Source organism: Ailuropoda melanoleuca, chromosome 12, assembly GCF_002007445.2.
Source record: "Ailuropoda melanoleuca isolate Jingjing chromosome 12, ASM200744v2, whole genome shotgun sequence".
NCBI classification, from domain to species: domain Eukaryota; kingdom Metazoa; phylum Chordata; class Mammalia; order Carnivora; family Ursidae; genus Ailuropoda; species Ailuropoda melanoleuca.
In genome coordinates, this window is record NC_048229.1 from 38084142 (window position 1) to 38092919 (window position 8778).

The 8778-nt window shown below is 39.3% G+C and overlaps 1 pseudogene; it reads right to left on the reverse strand.

Annotated features, from left to right (window-relative positions):
• Window positions 1-536: 536 nt before the first annotated feature.
• LOC105234724 lies at window positions 537-917 on the reverse strand (annotated as a pseudogene).
• Window positions 918-8778: the final 7861 nt, after the last annotated feature.

An 8778-nucleotide genomic window follows, 5' to 3' on the forward strand; every position in this document is an offset into this window, starting at 1 on the left:
GAACCTGATGTGGGGCTTGATTCCAGAACCCTGGGATCATGACCTGAGCCAAAGGCAGATGCTTAACCAACTGAGCCACCCAGGCACCCCTAAAGGAAAGATTTTTAACTGCAAATTCAATTTAATAGATATGGAGCTACTCAGATTATCATTTTCTTCCTTTTAAAAAACCATTTTATTAAAATATGATTGACATACAAAAAGCTGTGCATATTTGGGGTGCCTGGGTGGCTCAATTGGTTGAGCCTCCAACTCTTGATATCAGATCAGGTCTTGATCTCATGGTCATGAATTCAAGCCCCATGTTGGGCTCAAAGCTGTACATATTTAATGTATGCAACTTGATCAGTTTATATGTAAGTATATACCTGTGAAGCCATCATACCAGTCTATGCCATGAACATGTCCATCACTTCCAAAAGTTTCCCTTGCCCTCTTTATTTTATTTTGTGCTGCTCCAGTCAACGAAAGAGAAATTTTATTGAGGCCCAAAGGCCTTGGGGCTCAGACAGGTCACCCTGCAGGCAAAGGAGGAGCTAGCGAAGGGGCCTTACTTGAGCTTCTTCTTGAGGGCATAGGTAGTTGGTGTGGCTGCACTTCTTGCGGCAGATGACAATGCTGGGAGCATGCAAGCATAACACCTTTGTGGCGGATCATCTTGTTGTAGTTGTATTTCTGGGTGAGCTGGTGAAGGGAAGGCTCAATGATGCCACCCTGCAGGTAAAGCACCAAGTGCAGAGTGGAGTCTTTCTGGATATTGTAGTCTGAGAGAGTGCAGCTATCTTCCAGCCATTTGCTGGCAAAAATCAGATATTGCTGGTCAGGTGGGATGCCCTCCTTCACTTGCATTTGGCTTTGACATTCTTACTGGTGTCATTGGGCTTGACCTCACGGGTGATGGTCACAAAGATCTGCATCTCTTCCAGACCACCACCACTGATCCGCTTGGCCACCTTGATCTGCCCTCTTGGTGGTGATGATGATGATAATGATGTGTGTGATAAGAGCACTTAACATAAGATCTACACTCTTGGCAAATTTTTAAGTATACAATAAAATATTGTTAACTACAGTCACTGTGCTGTACAGTAGATCTCTAGGACTGACTGACTTTGTGTAATTGAAATTTTGTATCCTTTGACTAATTACTTCCCATTTCCCTATCCCCCAAGCCCCTGGCAACCACCATTCTACTCTGTGCTGCTAAGTCTACTTTAGATTCCTCACATAAGTGGTATCATGAAGTATATGTCCTGTGTATACCTTATTCACTTAGCATAATTCCTTTGGGCTTATACATGGGCCATCTGTTGAAGGCTGCCTGCTGGTTGTTGAGAGCCCCTGGCCCTGTGTTCCTAGTTGGCTCCTTGGTGATCTAGCCATGCCAGTTTCTTCTGTTTTGTGTGAGGTGTGACAGACAGAAGGAGACCTCTCAAGTAGCACCCTGAAAGGCTGGGCCAGTTGGACATTCATTTAATTTTTTGTTTACCCCATGGAGAACTTGTAGACCAAGAGTATTTCTCTTGGTTCTGTGCTGTGCCAATTTGGGTAAGTAGTGATGTGTATAAAATTAAATTGTTCTCCTTACCCTTTTCAGTACACCTGTGCCTCCCAGACGTCCCTTATTACCAGTAATGCTAATTTTGATCAGTTGGTTATGGTAGTGTTCTCCAGGCTTCTGCACTATAAAGCCACTAGTTTACCACGCAATCATTAAGTAGCTTGTTGTGAAGACTGTATCTGTTCTCTTTCTCATGATAGCTTACCCTATATTTTAGCTTCCATCAATGATTGCTGCATGCAGCAGTTATCACTCTTGTATTTGCCAAATGGTGATTTGCTCTTTCCATCTTCTGATGAACAATTTGATCTGAATTTGCTTAGGTTAAACCAATTCTAAATAAAAAAATTTGTTCATTCATTCATTCACTCATTCATTATAATTGAAGAATACTTGACACTATATTCATTTTTACTATCCTTTGTCTTTGACCAGGACTTGCTATTTCTTTTTTTTTTCTTTTTTTTTTTTTAAAGATTTTATTGATTTATTTGACAGAGATAGAGACAGTCAGTNGTTGACACTATATTCATTTTTAATATCCTTTGTCTTTGACCAGGACTTGCTATTTCTTTTTTTTTTCTTTTTTTTTTTTTTTAAAGATTTTATTGATTTATTTGACAGAGATAGAGACAGTCAGTGAGAGAGGGAACACAAGCAGGGGGAGTGGGAGAGGAAGAAGCAGGCTCTCAGCAGAGGAGCCTGACGTGGGGCTTCGATCCTGGAATGCCGGGATCACGCCCTGAGCCGAAGGCAGACGCTTAACCGCTGTGCCACCCAGGCGCCCCAAGGACTTGCTATTTCTAAACCAGGAGGGATTTCCCTTTTGGAACAAGGGAAAGAATCCTGGATGGGTGGAAAAGCAGAAGGGTGTCCAAGTGAGCATGTTGGGAGCAATAGGAATGCATTGCAAAGAACCCAAAACTAATCAGAGTACTGGTATCTTTCCTTTGAGATACTGTATGAAAAGTTTCCCTTGACGGCCCAAGGTAAAATTTGAGAAATTTTGTGGGGGTGGGGCAGAGGGAGAGGGAGAAAGAAAATCTTAAGCAGGCTCCATGCTCAGGGCAGAGCCTGAGGGGGTCTATCTCAGGACCCTGAAATCATGACCTAAGCAGAAATCGAGTCTGATGCCTAACCAACTGAGCCAACCAGGAGCCCCTTGACAAATCTTGATGTATGTGTATATTTGTGAAACTATTACCATAATCAAGATTATAAACATATCAATCACTCCCATTGTTTCTGATTTAAAGGAGAAAGCCTTCAGTATTTCACTATTGAATATGTTATTTATTTATTTTCAGTGCCCTTTATTTGAGAAAGTTAGTTCCTCTCTACTCTTAGCTTGCTAAGAATTTTTATGAGGACTGTTTTGATTTTGTCTAAGTATATTATGCCTTTATTCAAGTGATCTTATCATTTTGCTTTTTAATCTGTTAATGTGTTGAATTACATTAATTGATATTCAATTGTTAATCCAACTTGTATTCATGGGATGAACTCTGGGTTATGCTGCATTATTAATTTTATAAATATTATTGGATTCTATTTGTTAGTACTTGAAAAGAATTTTTACACTAGTGTTCATGAGGGAAATGTATAGTTTTCTAGTGCCTTTTTCCTGGTTTTAGTAGCAGGGTTAATGTTGGGTTCCTGCATGAGTTGGGAGCTAATTCTAAAAGATTTTGTATGGTATTGGTATTATTTCTTGGTAGAATTTATCCACAAAATCATTTGGGCCATGTTTGTTACTGCAATACTTATAATTGTTAGGGCAATACTTTTACTATAAATTCAATTTCTTTTTTTTTTTAAGATTTTATTTATTTATTTGACAGAGATAGAGACAGCCAGTGAGAGAGGGAACACAGCAGGGGGAGTGGGAAAGGAAGAAGCAGGCTCACAGCGGAGGAGCCCAACGTGCTCGATCCCACAACGCCGGGATCACGCCCTGAGCTGAAGGCAGACGCTCAACCACTGTGCCACCCAGGCGCCCCAATGCCAAATAATATTCTATTGTATGCATATACCACATTTTCTTCGTCCATTAATCTGTTTATAGGCATTTGGGTTGTTCCCACTTTTGGCTATTGTGAAATAATGCTGCAATGAACAACTGTGTGCAAATTTTTGCATGAATATACATTTCCAGTGTTCTTGGGTATATGTATAGGAGTGGAATTACTGGTTCATACAGTAACTAGCCCAACCACTGTGCCACCCAGGCGCCCCTATAAATTCAATTTCTATGGTATATATACAGCCATTCATATTACATATTTTTTTTTAGTAATCTTCATTAGTTTCTGTCTTTCAAGGAATGTATCCATATCATCTAGCTTGTATGAAAAGGTTCATAATAGTTTCTTTAATTATTTACTCATGTATTCTTTATTACTTAATTTGTATAGCATTTATAATTAGAAACTCTGTTATTCCTGTTATTTGTGTTTTTCTTCTTTATTTTTTCTTGGTCATTTTTGTTAAGAGTTTATCAGGCTTGCTGATATTTTCAACTTTGCTTTTGGCTATGTTGATTTTTTCTATTATTTGTCAGTTTTCTAATTAATTAACTTCTGTTTTTATCCATTATTTTCTTTCGTTCCAGTAACTGTGGGTTTATTTTGCTCTTCTTTTTCTATAATCTTGCAGTACAACCTTAGGTTGTTGACTTTATGCTTTTCTTTTTTTGTGATATAAACGTATAGATTTCCCTCTAAATACTATCTTAGCTACATAACATACATTTTTATATGCTACATTTTCATTATTGTTCATTCCTATATATTTTCTAATTTCTTGTGTGTAGTATTTATTTTACAAATGCTGGGAGTTTCCTTAGATATTTTAATGATTTCAAATTTAATTCCACTGTGGCCAAAGAGCATATTCTGTATGGTTTCAATCCTTCTTAGTGTCTTCAATGAATGGTGTTGGGAAAACTGGACTGCCACGTACAAAAGAATGAAACTGGACTACTTTCTTAAAATATAATTCTAAAACTTGCATGGAAAGTCTCCAAATAACTGGAGAATAAAGAATAAAACTGGAGGCATTACACTTCCTGATTTCAAACTATATTTCAAAGCCTTAGTAATTAAAACAGTATGGTCTGGTAAAAGGACAGACATATAGACAGACTATAGACCAATGGATCAGAACAGTGAGCCTAGAACTAAATCCACATATATAAGATCAATTCATCTTCAACAAGGATGGCAAGAATACACAATGGGGAAAGGATAGTCCTAACAAATTGTTAGAAAAACTGGATATTCACATACATAGGAATGAAATTGGACCTCTGTATTACAGTATACACAAAAATCAACCCAAAATGGATTTAAAACTTAAATGTAAGTTCTGAAACTCTAAAACTCCTACAAATCATAGAGGAAAAGCTTCACAGCATGGGTACAACACCAAAAGCACAGGCAACAAAAGCAAAAACAGACCAGTGAGACTGCATCAAATTAAAAAGTTTCTGACAGCAAAGCAAATAATCAATAGAGTGAAAAGTAACCCATGTACTGGAAGAAAATATTTGCAAACCATATCAGATAAGGAGTTAATTTCTAAAAAAAAAATACAAGGAACTCCTACAACTCAATAGCAAAACAAAGAAATAAAACCCATTGCATACCTCTATTTAAAAATGGGCTAAAGATTTGAATAGACATTTCTGCAAAGAAGACATAAAAATGGCCAGCAGGTATATGAAATCTATGCCAGCAATCTGTGAGGGTTCCAGTTTTTCCACAACCTCATCAACACTTACTATTTTCCTTTTTTAAAAAATGGCTGTCCTAATGAGTACAAAGGTGGTGTTTCATTGTGGCTTTGATTTGCATTTCTCTAATGATGTTAGACATTTTTCCATGGGCTATTGGCCATTTATATATCTTCTTTGGAGAAATATCTTCAGATTCTTTCCTTGGTTTTAGATTGGGTAATTAGTCTTTTTATTGCTGAGTTTTAAGCGTTCTTTATATATTCTGGACATTAGACTCCTATCAGAGAGAGGATCTGAAAATATTGTTCCCATTCTTGGGTTCTTTATAATGTCCTTAGACTCAAAAAAGTATTTAATTTTGATGAAGTCCAGTTTACCTACTTTTTGTTTGCTTGTGCTTTAGACATCATCTAAGAAACTGTTGCTTAATCCAAGGTTACAAAGATTTACATCTCTCTGTTGTAAGCATAGTCGTGATTTTCATCACATACAACTAAGTTTCCTTCCAGTGCCCTCCTAGTCCCTCAAAACTGATAGCCTCAGACATGTTCTTCAACTTCACTTAGTTGTCTGGGGGACCAGGAAAGATTCCTTGGATCAAGATCATACAATTCCTTGTACCAGGCCTCTGGCAGGAGGATATTTGTTGAACTTCTACCATCCATCCATCCTCTCTCTCAGATATCTCTTAGGTTCTAGACTCACACTTGCTGGCTTCAGCTCCCATCTATACCTTTTACTAAGCTCCATGACTTTGAGTGAACCACTGACCTCTCTAGGTCTGTGTTGCTCACAGTGTCATCTGAGTACCACCGGTATCACCGCCACCTGGGAACCAGTGAGAAATTCAGATTCTTAGTCCCCAGTCCACATTTCCTGAATCAGAAACTGGTGATGGGGCCCAGAAATCTATGTATTAAAAAATCATCCAGATAATTTTGATATGCGTAGTGAGGCCCAATATCAGCTTGCTTAGCTATACTTATTTAAAAACATATCCTAGAGAACCCCAGAATAACATTGTTCTTTCTGTGTGCATCCTCTTTATGCCTCTTCAGTTTAAGTATCTTGGGGATCTCCCTTTGCCCTCAGCATTCACTGTGCAATTTCTGTGTTTCAAGTTTAATAATTCTAGGCCCTTCTGCTGATGAGGGAATTCTCAACAGGATAAGAAACAGAAAATGTCCTTTATTCTCTGTAGCTTCCAGAACAACATATGATTACCAATGTCATGAAACCATCCATTTCCATATTGTGCCAACAAAACAGTGTCATGGGGCATCGGGCTATGGGAGGTTGCTGCTGTTTTCTGGTGTGTGTTACCCTTAACCTCTGAACTGCTTCTGACCCTTACCTTCTGCCTTCCCTGCATCAGGAATGATGGGTCAATTTATAACTGCATTCTCTCTGGGGTGTGAATACTTGTGACTCTCCTTTGTAAAGCAGGTAGGATGACATTAGCACTTCCCTCTTTTGCACCCACATGAGGTAAAATAAGTTAAAATGATTCTGCTTAGTTTGTGTATAAGGCAGGTAGAGGAGTTCTTGATCATTAAGATTAGCTGATAGTGCTGGGAATCATCAGGGCTAGAAGAAGACTGTCACTATGGAATGTAGTCATTCTGTGGAAGGCCTGACACGTAGACTGTCAGGAAGGAGAGATAAGCCTCCCAGGCTTCACATAGCTGCTCTAATTTAAAGCTGTCTCTCCTGGTTTGTTTGTTTGTTTTTTAAGATTTTATTTATTTGCAAGAGAGGGAGAGACAGAGAGAGTGCATGAGTGGGGACAGGGGGAGGTCAGAGGGAGAAGCAGACTCCCCGGTGAGTGGGGAGCTGAACATGGGGCTTGATCCTGGGACACCGAGATCATGACCTGAGCCAAAGGCAGATGCTTAACCGATTGAGCCACCCAGGTGTCCCGTCTCTGCTGTTTTTGTTTTTAAGATTTTATTTTTGTGAGAGAGAGAGAGAGCACACGTGCACAAGCAGGAACAGGGGGAGGAGTAGAGAGAGCAGCAGACTCCCTGCTGAGCAGGGAGCCTGATGCAGGACTTGATCCCAGGACTCTGGGATCATGACCTGAACCAAAGGCAGATGATGCTTAACTGACTGAGCCACCCAGGTCCCTTCTCTGCTGATTCTGAATGATACTTCAGAAGAATAAAAGTGATTCTGTGGACTCTCCAGCTTGGCCAAGAAGATCATTTATTCTGCAGGTGGAATGAGAATCTCTCCCAATGGGAACTGAGAGATACAAAATGAGAAATACAGGGGTTTCCTGAACTAAGGGCAATACCAACCATTTTGAGGCTAAAACTGTACAGTCAGAAATACTGCCTACCACCTGATGGTTAGAGTTAGCCCCACAGATTTCAAAGAAAAGAAGTGTTCTTTGGAGAGTGCTATGAACTGAACTGTGTCCCTCTAAAATTCCTATGTTGTAGCCTTAACCTGCAATGTGACTGTATTTGGCCATAGGGATTTTAGGAGGCCATTATGGTTAAATGAGGTCATAAGAATGGAGTTCTAATCCAATAGGATTGGTAGGTAGCCTTATAAGAAGAGGAAGAGGCAAGATCATCACCCTTTCTCTATGTACATGCACCAAAGAAACACCATGTAAGCACACAAGGAGAAGGAAGCCAGGCAGGTAGCGAGCCCTCATCAGAACCCATCAAAGCTGTCACCTTGATTTTGGACCTTCCAGGCTCTCAGAACTATGAGAAAATAAATTTCTGTTAAGCCACCCACCCAGTCTATGGTATTTTGTCATGGCAGACTGAGCTAAGACAGAGGGGACTTTATTTTTGTTTGTTTCATTTTTTAAAGATTTTATTTATTTATTTGACAGAGATAGAGACAGACATCGAGAGAGTGAACACAAGCAGGGGGAGCGGGAGAGGAAGAAGCAGGCTCCCAGCAGAGCAGGGAGCCCGACGCAGGGCTCGATCCCAGGACCCTGGGATCACGCCCTGAGCCGAAGGCAGACACTTAACAACTGAGCCACCCAGGTGCCCCTGGGACTTTCATTAGATAGGACCCCTTGGAGCTACTCTTTCCATTGGCTTCATGGGTCATTAAGTGCTGACATGAAGCTTAGATAGGGAAAGACACACAGGTGTAAATAAATTATTGAATAAATAATTGAACACCATATAAAGATTGAAGTGTTAATCAGTTATGGTAGGATAGTTATAATATTAAAATAATGATGTTAATGATGTATTATTTCTATGGGGTGCAGTGGGGGTATAGGAATAACCAGCCTATTCAGAGAGAAGTATTACAACCATGTTATAGTAAAAACCAGAGTGTGTGTGTATGTGTATAGATATTATAATATATATATTATATATAATAATAATTGAGACTGTAAGTGATTATACTAATGATGACTTTTGAGGGGCAGCATTGCATGGGGATTAATATAATAGATCTTTTAGCCAACTGGCCTGACTTTGTGGGTTTTTTTTTATGATGT